Genomic DNA, 17,984 nt, shown 5'->3' on the forward strand with positions numbered 1-17,984 from the left:
CAACAGTGATGGTTGAGATCCCTTCCTCTGCCTCTTGACTCCTCATATCCCACAGACCATATGGTAGGGAACAGGAATCCAAATAACTCTCAAGTGACTTCCATTTTGGGTACCCATAACGGAGATCAAACCAGCCTGTTCATAAAAGGGAGTCACCCTGTTTGCAGCATTTTGCAAAGGCAGTGGAGGGAGGGGACAAGGAAAGGCAGGACCAGCAGTCTCTGGTGGGATTGGTACAACCCCGGACTCCATGCAACCAAAGAGCCTTCCAAAACATCATGGAACAACTTGATTTCAAAACATACTGTGATGCTGTCCATGCAAACCCTTCCCCGTCACTTGCAGACACAGCAGAGCCAGGAAAAGCATTTCTTCTGCCATGTGGAAATGGGGCTTTCAGACTTTTCTGGGGCCAATGGCAAGCACTGGAATGGGTATTTCTCTTTAAAAGTCTCTGGGGCATCTTGTGATGCCGCATTTAGAGCAAGTAACATTTATCGGTAACAGGATCTTGTCTTTTATATATAGCCTACAAACATGACTGTTCAGAATCTGCTGTGTTTAAGTGTTTTCTTCCTGTTGCATTTGTTGTGCACAAGAATGGAGCCTCAGGATTATCTTCAGATCTTGTAAAGCTATTTAGCTGCAGTGGAGTTAACACAGGTGAACAGATTTACGTTTGTTAAAGAGTTAGTATTCATCCTACTGGGGAAATTGCAGAAAATTGCTGCTAGGAATGCTAGTGGTCATGGCATACATCCTTGAACTCTAGGATGGGATCTACAACAATTCTGGCTGGGTACATGTACAGCTGGGTCTTAAAAAGAGGGAATTCATGCCTTGCTATCCTTAGGTCTCCACAAAACAACTGCAGGCTATGTCCAAAGACGTGGTTCAGCTCTCCACCCCCTCTCAAACTTCAATTTCTCAACCTCTTCCAGGAATGTTGTGTCTGTGTATGGTATGGGATCAGGGAACACAGTTCTCTAAAAACATTCCTTCTCTTCTTTACTTGACAAGCAAGTTTGTAGCTGCATCCATTCCCTGATTCAACTGGCCCAACATGGACACAGGGGCCTTCACTAAGCAGGAATGATGACATGGGGGATGACATGCAGCAACTGCATTTTGGTTGGAATAAAGGGACTGGGAAATTGTGGCCTCACTGTCAGTGGAGAGATTAAGGGTGAATTCACATGAATATAGGCAGACAACTGCAGCACACATATGAGCTATCACCCCAGCTCCCACCATATCTGATAAAGAGTACTTGTAGGGTGTACATCACTCCATCCTGAAGAAGACATCTAAAACATGTTAAACCAATCCTATCCTGGAATTTCTGTTTCCCCACTGTGATTAGGTCTACCCCAAAGATGGCCAAAATCAGGTAAGATCTACAGCTGATGTTCTGATGTCCGGTGAAAAGGACCCAGATTGTAGGGTTTGATCCACGATCCATGAGATGCATTCAAGTCTAACAGTTATGATAGCTCAAAAATAAAGTAAAATACAGGTGGGGACCCCACATGTCCTACCTGTCCAGGGTCATCTGCTCTGAAAGTCATTCTAGAAGTGGAAAGAGAGCCCAGTGCTCGGGGACACTCCTTGACATTTATTAGTTTGCTCATATAGAAGGAGCCATCGAAAGAAGAATCTTTCAGACAGGCCTCTTGTTTTCCAGTAAACAAAGTGAATTTACCTCCCTCTGGAGAGGCAAAATTTTGAAAGCTAAAATCCTTGTTATTTCTACAAACGGGAAAGAGAAGCAGGCCAGACCCACTGACTCGCTATTGGGAATAAACCCCTCCAGGTCCTGTCCCTGAAGATAGGCCATAACCCATTTTTTCCTCACATTTAATTAATTTTTGTCCTGTGTGGCCCTGAAATAAAGCAAACTTGCACCCTCATCTGTCCCATCTGAAACATGCACAACTATTCAGTTTACACCCCTTTATAAATCTTTTAATTTTTGTGCATTTTTTTCCCTTTGGGTTCAGATTATTTAAAAAACTTGTTCATTTTTCTTTCCTATTTTACCAGAGAACTTCTGGTTAATTTCATTTCCTGTATCGTTCCATTTCTGCAACACTTGGGCGACACAAACTCAAACCAGATGTTTTCAAAATAATTATACCCATTGTATTTAAATACTGAATTCTCTTTTCAGGTTTTAGTTGCCTTCTAACAAACACAGGACAAACTTGAAGCACTAGTGCCCAGTTCTTCAAGTACTGCACACAAAGTTATTTCATAGAGCTTTTCAATGCAGTGAGGGAAATAAAAATATCTTGAACTGAGATATAGCTACGATATCTCCTTTCCTTTGGCCTCTTGTTCGTTAGCCCAGCAGTTCCTGTATTTCTGTAAGACTTTGGCACTAGTTCACAGACTTCTTGTTACATATATATATATGTGTATATATATATATGTGTACACACTTATATATATTTAATGACACAGGTGGAGTTTGCCTCAAATACTTCACTATCTTGTATTAGGATGGTTGTTAATGCACTCAACTTCCTGCCAGTGACAGTGTCTGCAATTATTTTTTATTTTACCTTAAATAAAAAGTAATAAGGAGGGAGGCAGGGCCATAATGGGACACATTAATATCCTTCCTTCTACAGGCACAATTTAATGCATGCAGTTAACCTTGTTCTGCAGTAGAGGTGTTTAATGTCTTTATTTAATCTGGAAATCTGATAAAGATATTTGGACACAGAATCAAGGAAATGTTGGGCAGGAAAAGAGCTTTTTGCTCATCCCTCTGCCTCCCGGGAGACTACGTCTACATCATCCTTGACATATCTGTCCAGTCTTCTGTCAGGAACGAAGCTTCTTGTGTGCTTGGTGCTACCATACACTCCTCAAAAAACGTGGATGAATTTGTCAGAGAAACCTCAAATTGTAACTGAAGTCCACACTGGACATCCACACCTTCCTTCTGTGTGACACAAGGGACTTTGGAGATTAATTTTAGGAATCACAGAATAGTTTGGGTTGGAAGGGACCTTCAAAGCTCCCCCAGAGCCCCCCCTGCCATGAGCAGGGACATCTTCACCAGCTCAGGTTGCTCAGAGCCCCGTCCAGCCTGGCCTGGGATGTCTCCAGGGATGGTTCATCCACCACCTCTCTGGGCAACCTGGGACAGTGTTTCATCAGCCTCATTGTAAAAAATTTCTTCTTCGTGTCTGGCCTGAATCTCCCTCCTCTAGTTAAAAACCATTACTCTTTGTCCTGTCACAACAGGACCTGGTAAAATCTCTGTCCCCATCTTTCTTTCAGGCCCCTTTTAAGTATGGAAAGGCCACAATAAGGTCTTCCCAGAGCCTTTTCAAGATCAAGCAGACAGTATCTGGTTCCCTTTTCCCCAAAATTCACACTCTTTTCCCCTTTAATCAGCTGACACTGTCCCCTGAGCTCTGGAGGTAGCACAGAGCCTCACATAAAGCAAAGAAATGTACATCATACACTAGCTATCTTGAGAATACCGTGGCTTGTGATCCACAGGAACCACGAAGGATTCACCTCAGTGTTGCTCTCAGCTAATCAACACAGCGTACAAGGAAGATGTCTGTCCCTCCTGCACGCACCACTGGCCAGAGAACAGCTCAGTTATACACTCAGATATCCAGTTGCAATAGTGCAGGTAGTCCTAGTGCACTCACAAAATCCCAAAGAGGGACCACCTCTAAAGTCACCTCCATGTGACGAAATGAGTTACAGTCATAGCAGCATTTGCAAAGATACAACAGATGATTGTTTATTTTAGACATATGAGGTTCTTTTTACTATGATCAGAAAAGGAAGAGATGACCAAAGATATCAAGGTGGTGCTTTGCTCTAGCAATGACAAAGGTTGCAATCAGTTACCACCCATTCCTCACCACTCCCAAAAGGAGGAAAGTCCATTTTTCTGAGGTGATGGTGTAGCTGTTGTCTAATGTAGAAGTGCAGAGCCTGATTTTTCAGAGGGGCTGTGCAAGTGGGAGCTGTACCATGAAGGGGCATGTTGGTGGCTGTTGGGACTTCAGCAAGCATGTATGGCATTCCCTGAAAAGACTGAATTACAAAATCACAGAATCACAGAATGTCAGGGACTGGAAAGGACCTCAAAAGCTCATCCAGTTCAATCCCCCCGCCGGAGCAGGAACACCCAGATGAGGTTACACCGGAAGGTGTCCAGGTGGGTTGGAATGTCTGCAGAGAAGGAGACTCCACAACCCCCCTGGACAGCCTGTTCCAGTGTCTGTCCCCTTCACTGTGAAGAATTTTCTTCTCAAATTTAAGTGGAACCTTTTGTGTTCCAGTTTGAACCCATTACCCCTTGTCTTATCATTGGTTGTCACCAAGAAGAGCCTGGCTCCATCCTCGTGACCCTCACCCTTTACATATTTATAAACATTAATGAGGTCACCCCTCAGTCTCCTCTTCTCCAAGCTCAAGAGTCCCAGCTCCCTCAGCCTTTCCTCACACGGGAGATGCTCCACTCCATCATCTTGGTGGCTGCGCTGGACTCTCTCCAGAAGTTCCCTGCCCTTCTGGAACTGAGGGGCCCAGAACTGGACACAATATTTCAGATGCGATCGTAGAGACCCACATCAGTACTGTGGTCCAAAGCCTGTCCTGCTTGTTTACCATGCCCCTTCCTGCTGCTCACTCTTCATCCACCACCACGGTCTCCCTCTGTGTGATTAACAAGAGAGGTCCATGAGCTGTAGCTGGTGATGCTTCTACTACTGGGATCCTCTGCCCAAAAGAAGGGCTCACAGTCTTCATGAACCAGCCTATGGACACCTCTCTCACATTGATATGGGTCCATATTGATCCTGACACACTGGAGGTTCCCTCCTCTTTCTTCTTTGTCCAAACAAACCAATGTACAGCTAGGATTCCTGACATTTAACTTCAGAAATTCACTCTACTACTTACTCCGTATACAACTGCAAATGGACTATTCCCCCCGGGCTCTCTTCATAATTGACAGAAAGAGACCTGATGGGTTTTCAATTTCCATTATCCCCATATAAACTAAAATGACTAAAATGGGTGAAATGCCTGGTGACCTCAAATGCCTCTTGAGAAAGAGCCAACAGAGACCAGGCAGATAGTTCAGGTGAAGATATCTGTGTGGCATTTAGGTTTCTGAGACGAGAGGGACTGGCTCCCAGCCATGGTGTCTCACCAGTCAGCACTTAAACAAATTCGGGGATCAGCTTATGGGTGTTTATCTGCATCAAAACTCAAGTAAACTGACATATGTAGTGCAAGGAGAGATGAATAAGCTGAAGACACAATGATGCTCTACAGCTTTGCCTAAGCGCAACAGACTCTGAACTCTTTAAATAGGGCAGGAGGACAATGCTAATAACTAGGAACTGGAAAAAATGACACAAGCTACATAACTGAATTTTCTAATTATAAGATTTGGTAAAAGCACCATCCTTTCCATTTTCTCTAGAAAACACACTACAAAGAACCACCTTGCTTTGATGAGGGGTGGGGACAGGGAGAGACAGACATTTTCAAAAGACTTTATCTAATTTGCTCAAATGGTTTAATACCAACATCTGTAGTTGCTCTGACAAACACCCTCCCCTTATACGAGGGGGAGGAGGGGACAGAGGCGATGAAAACGGAAGTGGGAGGATGCACATTCTTTACTATTTCACCAACGTTATAAATCAAAACATAAATAGCAAGTGTTACTGCAAGGGTGGGAGGGGAAAACCTGGGTAAATTCAGCTCTCAGCATGCACACAGTCCTTCAAGACAAAGAACAGTGACTCCCACATCAGCATTTGTCTCTCTGGTTTCCGTGGATAAGTAGGGTATGACCTTGTCTAAATCCCATTCACAAGCCAGAACAAATCTCTATAAGCCCCAGCTGCTTTTTCTGTTTTCAACATATCAGGCCCAAAATGTCTCCTTTTTCGCTGAGACTGATTCTTCCCCCACTGCAGCTATTCCTGACTTCCATGGCTGATTTACACAGGAGAGAAGCAGGCTCGCCAGCACACAGAAACTCCACAGCAAAATCAAATGACCACATCAAAAACCTCCTCAAAAGAAAAGGCTCAAATCCAAGTGAAAAATTAGCCACATGCAAGCTTAATATTGCAATAAAATAGAATATAAATTTCTGTTCCCAGTGCACTTGCAGAAATCCAGTGCGAAGTTCATGGGGATTTACAGTGCTAGATGAACCCAAAGCTTGGCCTCTTCATTAATGTGCTGTCCTGTTGCTGGTTGTGGAGTCCCTGTGTATCCCTGTAGATTGTTATCTGCTGCTTAAAATATCACAGGGTTATTGAAAGACCAAGCTGAATTAGTACTTCACTTGTGTCAAGGCAAAGCTGCAACAAGCCTCAATGTTTCAGTAAAGTTACTCCAACCTTACATGTGTGAGTTTGCAGATAATCCTGCTGTCACTAGCATTTCTCTCTTTTTTTTTCTTTTTTAATTAAAAAATAAAATTAAGGCCACATACCTGGGTGGTTTATTTAGATTACAGGTTAAACTTAGCCTCTCAGACAGAGACATTTAGCTGACAATGAGGCTACTGCTGCCACATGTTTGGTCCCAAGGAAAGAACCGTGTCCAAAGTGTTGAGTTACTGCACCAATGAGGACAGACAGGGATAAAATATACACCTACCAAACCCAAGAAAACCTTACTGGCAGTCCAAAGTTATAAGTACATTTGCTAGAGGGGTTCTTCTCCCGGAAAACACCAGAATAACTTCACAAAATGAGTCAGCCAAAGCCCTACAGCCAGTCTGTTTTGAGAACACGTACTCTCTCACCCTTGATCCCTGCATCCCCAAGAGGAGTTACATTAAATCCACACTCTCAGCAGATGTGTGCGTTTATAGTGGTGCAACAGCCTTTTTGCTTATTGGGATGGACTGGGTTTATTTGGTTTTTTCCACAAAACCTGTGGTACAATGGCATATGAGGCAGGAATTGCATTTCCTGGCCTGGGTGGGTGGTTACTCTGCAAAGAAATACCCAGGTGTGATGACAGAAGAGGAATCTGTGTTTGCCTTAGAGCAAAATTTGTTTGGGTTATAAGTTGTCTGCTGTACCATTAGCAGATCTTTTGAATGCTTCATGCTTATCAGGGTAAGAAACAGAGGAGTCTAGAGGAGTCTGTGCCCTCACAGATGACTTTTTAGGACTGCAATTTAGTCCACAACACTTGGCCCAGACACAGCAGTGAGGACCAGGCCCATGCTGGTGACCAGGGAGAGCCATTTCTTCTCACCTTCTCTGCTGAGGTCCAACACTTGCTATATGCAGCACGCAAGGACAATTCATTAGGTTCATTACCTGCTTCTGGCTACATCTCTTCCTGAGGGCAAAGGTATGTCTGCTTTCTGTCCTGTGACCAGTACGCAGGCTGCAGGTGATTCTAGGTCATAGTATCATAAAATCATAGAATTATTTTGGTTGGAAGAGATCATTAAGATCATTGAGTCTGACAGTTAGCCTGACACTGGCACTAAACCACATCCCTAAGAACTTCATCTACATGTCTTTTAAACCCCTCCAGGGACGGTGACTCCACCACTGCCCTGGGCAGCCTGTTCTAATGCCTGACAACACTTTCTTGGAATAAATTTTTCCTAATATCCAATCTAAACCTCCCCTGGTGCAACTTAAGGCTGTTTCCCCTTGTCCTATCACTTGCAACTTGGAGGAAGAGACCAACACCCTCCATGATCCAACCTCCTTTCAGGTAGTTGTAGAACATCATGAAGTTCCTACTAAACCCAAACTAGGCATTTTGATATTGTGAAATGAAGCAATACTGTTGGGATCAGCAGAACATGGACACACATGTCCCACACTAAGTAGACCAAGATACCTTCCCTGGTCCCAAGAGCAAAAGCACATCTATCCCTTTGGTCTATCTCCCTTCCTTGAAGATCCTAATCCATCCTGCCTACAGGGAACAGTCCCTATCATATGCTATTGCCTGCCAGAGTACTGCTCAAACTGGTCACAACCAGAGGTGAGACTGTGCTGACACTTAAATGGTCTTGCTGATGGCAGCACAGTGCTCAGCCCTGTTATTTCAGCAGCATAGCCAGTAACTCCAGGCACACAATAAAGAATGGCACACGCTTGCTCTCAGAAGCACATCCTGTGGCTTCCACCAGCTATCAGGTGGAGATGTGCATCCTGCCCATCAGGAAAGGGTGGGCAGCAGGCCCCAATTCTTTGCTTAATACCAAAGATGTGCCAGCACGGAAAAGAAAGATCACTGTGGAAGCATGATCATGCAGGGTTGCTTTAGTTTGGACTGTGACTTGTTTTGGGCTACCTAAGATAAACATTTGGGTTCACTAAGTTGACCTGGATCTCCTGAGACTTCACCTTCCACCCAGAAAGTAAACAGTGGCTCCATATTGCCCATAAGGTGGGATTTTCAGGAAAAGGAATGCTTGCACTATGGCAGAGACCAAGTGAGTCCACTCTGGTTCTAGGCTACATGGACTTCTTTCCACAAAGAAGCAGCAGGTAGAAAGGTCTTATGCCTTGACTGTCACCAAACAGGATGTAATTAGCTCAGTCTGTCCCAGGAACATTTTCTGGAAGTGTCTCTTTCTTTGTTACGAGGAGCAAAGAACAAAGATGCTCTTGTATTAGCTGTTCTGGCAAGGTGTTTAAGCATGAATCCTCATGTCTGGGAATTAGGCTAACGAAGCCAAGGAAAGATGCAAAGCTTCAAGAAAACTGAAGATCATTTCCATACAGTGTGCTAGACCTAAACACAGGTGAATCTCTAGCTTAAACCTTCACCCTTCTGCAGTAGGGAGGAACCTGCTAGCTGTCTCCAGCCCCACACCCACCTCTCACCATGTACCTGTCTATCTTCTGCCCACCTCGTTGCAATCAGCACCTTCTTCTCAGACTGTCTACCTACACTGGGTTTTTCCTGCCCCACATTGCTGTCGTGATGAGTCTGAGGTCTACTCCACCACCTCCACTCATTGATCCACTTCTGCAGGCACGCTCACATCTTCTCCCCTGTTACCCCCAGTGCCTGGAATGACCTTTTCAAATCAGTTTCAAACATCATTTTCCTGCCTATCTAAATGATAAAACCCTCCATGCACAGCAGGTGGTGAGTAGGTGTCTTTTGTTACCATAGAAAATTCTGTCAAAAATATTTGATATAAACCAACTTTTTCAATTAAAAAAAAAAATCTGAAGAAAAAATGGGGTTTCACTCTAGGAAACTGAGGCACAAAGTCTGAAATGTTTTGATTCAGCCAACCTACCATACTGCCTTATAGAAACTATAGATTATGTTCCCTCATTTTCTCATTCTTTCTGTCAACCAGGCTTATCCACGGGACCACATCTTCCATGAGCACTATTGCCAGGGGCACTGGCAGTGGAGCCAACACCTTTCTGTACCATGTAAAAAGGTCACGGTACATCTTGGAAGCTCCAGGAAATCAACTGAATGGAAAAGCGTGTGCCATCTCTAACTGAATTCTCATGACACAGGATAACAGCGTTCTGAATCAACTTTTGTCATGGACCAAAATATTTCCACTAAAGAACTAAAAAAACAACAACTATGTCTTGGAAAGGAAAACACCTTTATTTTTCTTGTCTTCTAAAACCAACTGAATCTCTCAACCTGAAGCTTCCAGCTTAGACTCTGCTCTTCTAACACCTTACCTGGGACCACACCATGATGCCCATGAAGAGCTATGGTCTTGCAACACACAAGGCTGCACGACTTCCTCCTTCCTTCTATTCCCTTCTGTCACCATCTCTACTTCCATATGTACCATGCTGTTGCTACCTTTGCTATAACTCGTTCCTATGTACATAGTAAACTGCTTAGGATCAAACTTTTTTATGCATTCATGCACTACCTCATCCTGGTCAGGGCAGTAGTAATGATGGAGACAGTTCTCCTACTGTCATGTTTGCTGATAATTATAATGTGCTAAGTACAGAAAGGATTTTATTGCCACCTTTTCATTCCTTTATATATCATGGAGGATGTTCCAACCACGTCCTATAGGCACCTCTCTTTGATGTCACATCAAATTCTTTCCTTTAACTGTTCATGGTCTGGCAACCTTGGATGAAAACTCTCTGAATCTTTCATCATTGTAGGTATCTTGTCTATGATAGGATATGATTTCAATGCAACAATAATTTGGTAAACTAATACACATTTATCTTAGAAAAAATGACATTTCTTGTAATTTTTTTTTTTTTCTGTTTTTCTAGTTCATAATCAGTGGGGGTAAAATGCAGGGCTTTTTTCTTTTTCTAAACTCAGGTATTCAGCAGGCATTACCAATGAGATACAAATAAAGAGTTATGTCATGAAAGGTACAGTTTCTCCACAAAAAGTCTCTTCTGCCCATGAAGTGGTGTCATCTCCTGATGGAAGGGCAAGAGTGCCCTGGCCTTGGGCAACAGAATGGGCCAGAATAATCTTTTCTGCTCTGTTTCATTTGAAATCTACGCCCAGCCCCAGTAACATTGCTCAGTCAAGTTCATGGCCTGGTTTGTGGATATCCTGGGGTTTTTCACATTGTTCTTAAGGCTGAGATTCCTCTTTTCACCTTCAAGCACCTCCCAGGCAGTTCAGAGCTACTTTCTCCACAATCTTGATGTAAAGCATGGAGGTTTTACTCCTCTTTAATAGCCAGGTCCAGACTGACATGCAGGTCAAGTACTTGACAGCTTAGTGACAGAGTGCCAGGCAAACAATCACAGGTTAAAATACTTGCCCATGGAGGATAAACACCGCAGAGGACACAGCACAAAGTGCTCACATGCTGAGCTGTACCCACCAACCCTTCTGTCCCTGCCGACCTGGCAGGGTGAGGATGCCCTAAACTAGTCTCAGCATTAAGATTCCCTTCACTTCTCTGATTAAATGGCAATTTCAGGAGACATAACAGAAGTCACAGGAGCAACAGAATGGGACTGAGCACGATACACAGATGGCCACAAGATTCATAATGTCCCTGTTATGACTCGTTTATCAACTGGAAATTTTTTTGTCTTTCAGGGTTGGTATTTCCTATGCCTAAGTTGTGACTACATTATTGTATCTCCTGAAGATAAGTGGGACATTTGTACTTGACAACAATAAGAAAAAGGGGATACAAGCAAATTAAAAGACATAATAGTCAAGACAGCTGATTACTGAGAAGCAATCCAGCCCAAAACAGGTCAAACGTGATGTGGAAATGACCATTCACAAAAATCAGAAAAATGTTATGTAGAGTTTATCACCTGTAAATCGCAGGGCTCTTTACGGCTCAGATAAATATCAAGAAATTCACTTTAGAGATAACTAAACCCTGCATCCGCACCACACACATGACACCGTGGTAAGAGAGATAAGGTACAGTTCTGTGAAAACTGCACCATTTTCTTGTCGTCCTGCCCTGGGTACATTCTATATAACCATACACCTCTTTCATGCAGGATTTCTGCTCAAAAGGAACAAACACACAAAAGGATTCTTACACATAGGTAGAACTAAAAACATCACCAAAATGGGATGGCACAATTCTGCCCCAGTGAGCTGCTCAAAAACAGTCGTGTTGCTACAAGGTACAACGCAAACCAGAGGAATTATCTGTTGCTTAAAACAGCTGCTTTTAATTTGAAAAACAACATGCGTTTGTTCCACACATATCATCAAAGTTAATAAACCCTACCTATGCTGCTGCATGTGATCTGGTTGGTGGTGACAAAGAACTTCAACAGGCCTTATAAATCACAAAATTAATACAAACAAGCAAACACATAAAGTACTTTGCAACTGGCTACAGAGAAGGGTTTGTAGTTCACGCTGCGTTTGCCAATGTGTTCCTTCCAGACAGGCTTACAACCAGGAGTAAGACACTCTGGTGAGGATTCAAGTGCAGGCAAACAGAGAACAACGCGATGGAATGGAAACAAACCGTCACGGTGAGCTCGCAGGCTAACACTGACTGCCTTCTGATGGCCAACACAAACACCATCCAGCAAACATTTCTATGTGAGAACAGGCAGCTGACACGTGAGTGACCCTGCAAGGGCCATGCGTTCATGCACATTAAGCTGTAGGTACCTGTGATTATAGAATCAAGGCTCTGGTTAACCCTACAGATGTTTTCATGCATAAGTTTTGGTTGTTCATACTAACGTATTGACTTTCTCTTCCTTTTCTGTTTTGAGAATCGTTTTTTCAAAGCTTAGGCAAAGAACAACACTCTGCTTACAGAAATCTTGGCTTCAGCAAAATGGGAAGCGACAGCAGAATTTGCAGCCTAGTGTTTTAACTGAGATCCACAAATATATATGAAAAAAAGCCAAGAGCAGCTCCTATAGAGCAACCCACCTGACAAAGCCCTGGAAGGTGGTTAGTACTTCACCTTGCTGTGCAGCTATTTGCAATTAAGCTTAGACAATAAGAAGAAGCCAAATAAGAAGAAGCCAAAAAGTTGCCACCACACCACTTTCTTCAGAACACAGTGGGAGGATATAGAGAGACTAACCTGGAAAAGATCCCAAGGAGGAAAAATAAAAACTCGTCATGCTGGGAAGCTAAGCTGCTGGGGTTCTCCTTCCCGCCATCCCACCTTCCTCGTCTCTCCCTCTAAGCCTTTCCTTTGAGGGCCTCCACCTCTGATGTGATGGTGAGACATACAGTGTACCCGTGAGAAGCTCTGAGACTCAACTGAGTGACTTTCTTTGAAAGGAAACACACTTGAGGCAGAAAAAAAAATATCAGTTAGCTCCACCCTGGCAGTGTAATAACCTTCTGTTCATAGCTCTTCTAGGTGCAAAGAAAAGAAAAGTTTTACCCAGGGTAGCGGTGCGATTACAAAAACATCCTGGACACAGGGGGGCTGCTGAGGTGCAGGATGGAGGTTCAGCATAGGGCCCTGAATCCTTGGTAGGGCTTTGAAAATGATCCCAAAAGACATGTAGAAGTGGGGAGGTCTAACCAAGCTCTGCATTGCGTATGCCCGTGCAACTGTAGCATCTCTAAAGGAGAGAGTCTTTTAACTCAGAAACCTCTGCACAGGCTGAGCATGATTTGCTTAATTCATCAGGTGTTTTCATAGGGGTTGGCCAAAAAGTCATGTGAGGGAAGTGAGGGGTTCAGCGTGGCTCAGGGAGCTTTGGCAAGTGAAGGCTGGTGGATGTCAAAGTCTCGTGTCCAGCCTAGACACCACAAAAGAGACAAAGGCAACAACCCAGAGCCCTGCACTGGGATCTAGATTCAACTCTGATGTCAGGTTTTCAGCCAACGGCAGCTCCAGTAAAGCAGCTTTCTCAGGAGGCCATCTGACACCTCCAGTTAAATGCAGCCCTATTCTACTGCAAGCAGGTGGGACAGGAACCTCCTCGGAGCTGGTGCTCCTTGCTGGTCCCTCAACTTGGCTCCTAAAAAAATACAAAAGTCAGAACATTGCCCTGTTCACCGCAAATAGTTCTGCTTCTCCCTCCCCTCTGCCGCCTTCTTTTTTTTTAATAGCAAGTTCAGTGAAACTTTATCTCTTCCTGCTCTAGTAACCCCACTAAATAATCTGCTATTACCATGACTCAATTGAGCGGCTTTCAGCTGCTGAAGTCATTTTCTTTGCTACTGTTGTTTCGCTGGTGGAAATTTAGAAAAGAGCCCATAAAAAGCTTTCCGCCCCTGTAAAGTATCACACTACTGGAGAATGCAGCTGAGAAGTTAGTTAGTTGCACTGAAGTTACAATTAAAAAGGATTCGATTGCACCCAAGAGTTTTAACTTCATTACTTACATTAACTTCATTCACATGCAGAATACATGTGAAAAGGCAGAATATTATAGGGATATTTTGAAAGACATCTTTGGCCACCAGGCAGCAGAGGATAATCAAGTAGATCATTTTATTCAGTTATGAAGACAGTCATTTTATTAGGCAGGTTTATAGGGAAAGGTGATGTTGTCTGTTAGATCAAGTTATCCAACAGCAGAAAACAGTAGGTTCTCATGCACAAAAGCACTGCTTTGGGTATATATCCATATCTGTATCATACATATATAAAACCTGTAGGAGGGCTTGCTACTGAAAAGCAGCTCTGCTTTTCTCAAGTTAATTGTCTAGTATAATAAACATGTTACATCTCCCTACAAGGCCTGACTTAGCTATTAGCCTCAGACAATCAATCATTGATGAAGCAACATGACTCATATGTGATTATATTTTTGTGACCAACCTTGTAGCTGCACAGAAACCCATTTAGGAGCTTCTATTGGGAGCTGTTAATTTCTTTCAAACCCTTCTCAAAATAGCACTGTATAGTGAGCCTCTATACAGTCTCTATTCAGCGTGCATGCAGGTAACATAACCCAAGTCGCAAAACTGAGCAGCCAGGCTGGGTTTTTGAGACCCTTCCTTCAAAAGGAAATGTAGCTCACAACACTCTGCAGCGGAGGAGGGATGGAGGCAGTTCATTTCTCTTTACCACTTAAATCTGCTTTCAAACTTATCACAGTGCTGATTTTTAGAATATTACAAAATTGATCTGAAAATTATATACCCAGCTACTGAGATACAGCATCTCCTCTAGAAGTGGACTTCTATCCAGTTGTCTTATTACACATTGCTGTAACCAAGAAACACCTACAAAACATCACAGAGCCTAGCAGGGGAAAGTATTTTCCCTCTATATTTTCCCCAGTTTGTTTACTGAGTTGAATAACGCTTTGGTTATAGTCAGTTTTCATTGTTTTTTTTTTTTTTCTTATTTTCCCCTCTTTGTATTGCACGAAGGCACATGGGAGAAAACAACACTTTTTGAAAGGCAGGAAAATGTGATTATGAAACCACAAACAGTCGCAAAAAGCATCAGGTGTAGAAGTTGAAAGCAGTTTAGACTCTTACTTAAGAAAAAGAAAAAAAAAAAGAACTCTGGCTAGGTTTCAAGTTGAGAGCTTTAAAATCCCGTAAGAGAACATGAACTGCTGAAGCTGAAGCCGAGCAGCGCCCCAGGTAAAATGAGATGCCAGCAGCACCAGGGTGCCCCAAACTTTCTCGTCCCATTGAGCATCTCCTGCCCGCACACCGCTCCTGCGCTGCCCTGCGCACCTCCTGCGCGCACCGCGTTCCCTTGCGCACCTCCCGCACCCCCCGCACATCCGCACGGTGCCGCGCAATCCCCGCCGCGCTCCGCACCGCGCCGCAGGCTGTACCTGCTGCCCGCGCAGCTCAGCTCGTCTCGGCCCAGCTCAGCAAAGCTCGGCTTGGCTCGGATCGCCTCGGCTCGGCGCAGCCTGGTTCACTTGAGGTCGGCTCAGCTCGGTGCAGCCGGATTCAATTCGGCTCGGCACAGCCTGGTTCAGTATAGCTCGGCTCGGCTCGGTGTAGACTGATTCAGTCCGGCTCTGCTTAGCTTTCCTTGGCACGGCTTGAACCCAGTTCAGCCCGGCTCTGCTGGGCTCTGCCCGACACAGCCCGGCTCGGTTCAGCTCGGCCCGGCGCTGCCTAGTTCAGTTCAGATCGGCTCAGCTCGGTGCAGCCTGGTTAAGTTAAGCTCAGCTCGGCGCCGCCTGGTTCAGCCAAGTTCAGCTCGGCTCGATGTAGCCGGGTTCAGTTCGGCTCGGCGCAAGCTGGTTCTGTTCGGCTCTGCTCAGCTTTCCTTGACACGGCTTGAGCCCAGTTCAGCCCAACTCTCCTGGGCTACGCCCGACTAAGCGCGGCTCGGCTCAGCCCGGCTCGGCGCAGCGATCGCTGCCCGCCGCAGCCGCCCCCGCCCCGCCGGGGCTGCCCTCGCCGCCTCTTCCTCCTCCTTCTCCTTCTCCTCGGCACCACCCCGTTCCGCCCCCGGGCCCCCCGGCCTCCTCCCGTGTTTGCCCCCAAAAAGGGCCCGATCCTCGGGGGCTTAGTGCTGGCCGGGAGCATCACCTCCAGCGCTGCAATGGGACCCCACTTGGGGGCTGTATGCATGGAACCTTCTTTTGCAGGCATTTATTTGCAGACACGTAAAGAAATGCTCACCGAAAAAAAGGAAATAACTAGGACAACCTGAATTTTTTCAGGTTGCAGAGTTTTGTTTTTGTGTATAGCAGGGGATGCTTGCTGAGGGGTGCAGAGGGAAGTCAACAGAGAAGACTTGCCTTGTTAATTTGTCCCATCATGTTACATCCTTAGCTATGGGTGTTTGAAACGTCTTCTCTTCCAGACACACCTAACCTCGGACCAGGTTGTTGTGTGCAAAAAGACCAGGTGGTACCTGTTTTGTGCTCCTCTTTCAGGGGTTGAGGGTGTCAGAGGTGGGTTTTGTCTGGGACATCCCCGGGAGACCTTCTCAGCACCACAGGTCCTGTGGCTTCGTCTTGTGCTGTAAGATTAGGTGTGATGCTGGGGGTAGTGGGCAGGAGGATCTGGAGTGGGAAACTGGCCTGGGAACCTGGGAAAGGAGCAACAAGAAGGAAAAGAAACCCCCGAAATTTGGGGGGCAAAGGGTTTTGGAGAAGACCATGAGAAATCCTGCAGGAATCTACCCAACACTGTGAGATGAGTGGGCTTTGGTGCTGCTAATAGTCAAACAAATAGGATTGCAGCTATAGCAAGGAGACCTATGGAGGTCCTTCATACCACGTCATATACCCCCATAGAAGTGGTATGAAGCTGTGTTCAGGTACAGTGTGTGGGTCCTAATGCTCTGGTGAAGAATCTCAAATGGCCTTTCTCTAAAAGGTGAATGCAGCATTGGAGATGCAGAACATGCTACCTGCCGGACCTGTAAAAAGAAATGTTGTGTTTCAGATCATCCAAATGAGATGTTTAGAAATTTTAGGACCTGTAAGTGTTCACTTTGAATGGGCTGGGATGGTTCTTTGAATACCATTGTGATGATTTTGCCCTTGCCACTGACCTCTAAAATGTAAAGTATGGATTAAAATAGAGAGAGGGGAGGCAAGTCAAGGCAAAAGGAAAGGCTGCTGGGCTTTTGGAAATCAGGGGAAATGAATTGCTTTTAAAGAGTAGGTCTCTCCTATTTTCTGGAACAATTTGAGCTGAGTATAATCCATATTCCTGTTACCAGCAGGAGAGAAAAAGACATTTCATGAGGCAGATGATTTTGCATTTTAATTGCTCACACACCATTAACTTACATATCCATCCTTCCTGTCTGCATCAGAGTGCGTTATACTGGAGAGGCATGGGGTGTGGTGTTGATACCGCAAGCATGCAGAAGAGGTTCTCTCACCCCAAGTGAAGGTGAGCTTTAGATAATTAGAATCCCATGTATTTCCATCTCAAACTTCAGTTTTCAGCTCCACTGGCTGCTGATGCTGTTGCTCCAATTTGCACAGGAACATGATGGTTGAAGGACCATCATGTCCACCTGCACTTTAACTGCACAAGTGTAAGCTTTGGGCTTTGCAGTGATGTATCCCCAGCTGCAATGAAGCCCCATGGTCTCTCTCTCATTCCCTGCCTCCACTGATATTGCTCCCCTACATAAACCAGACCCCACCTGGGGGACAGAGCATGACACAACACCCAGTTACATGAGGATCACTTTGCAGATGTGCAAATATTTAGGCTCAGTGTTAGTTTCTGTGTATCACACACAAAACAGCACATTGGGCCACTTAGCTCTGACGTAGGGGCAGAAAATAATGGAATGGTTTGGGTTGGAAGGGATCTTCAAAGGTCATCTAGTCCAACCCCCTGCCATGAGCAGGAACATCTCCAACTAGGTCCTATCCACCAGGGATGCAAAGAACAGATTTTCCCCTTATTTTTTTGCAGCAGCTTTTTGCATATTTAAAACCGGCAGTGCTGTATTCTGGGAGGCACCTGCCATATTAGTTACGCAGCTGACACAGAGCTTCCGCTGAAACACCGCTGTACATTATTATAGTCATTTAACTTGACTTGTACAACTAATCAGGCATTGCCTTCTACAACAGGCAAGGCCACTCCTGTGGGTGTAGGTATTTGGAAAC

At 44.8% G+C, this 17,984-nt stretch overlaps 1 protein-coding gene across 1 annotated transcript in view; it reads right to left on the bottom strand.

Moving 5' to 3' along the window:
• The window catches only part of PRKCQ (protein kinase C theta), a 66,656-nt gene extending 50,916 nt beyond the window's left edge, over nt 1-15,740 (bottom strand). Inside the window, exon 1 of the mRNA XM_082043668.1 lies at nt 15,219-15,740. The gene's annotated coding sequence lies outside the window, so the exon portion shown is untranslated. The remainder of the gene's footprint in view (nt 1-15,218) is intronic.
• Between the last annotated feature and the right edge of the window lie 2,244 nt (nt 15,741-17,984).

The sequence above is a fragment of the Streptopelia decaocto genome (assembly GCF_964273445.1).
Source record: "Streptopelia decaocto genome assembly, chromosome: 1".
NCBI lineage: Eukaryota > Metazoa > Chordata > Aves > Columbiformes > Columbidae > Streptopelia > Streptopelia decaocto.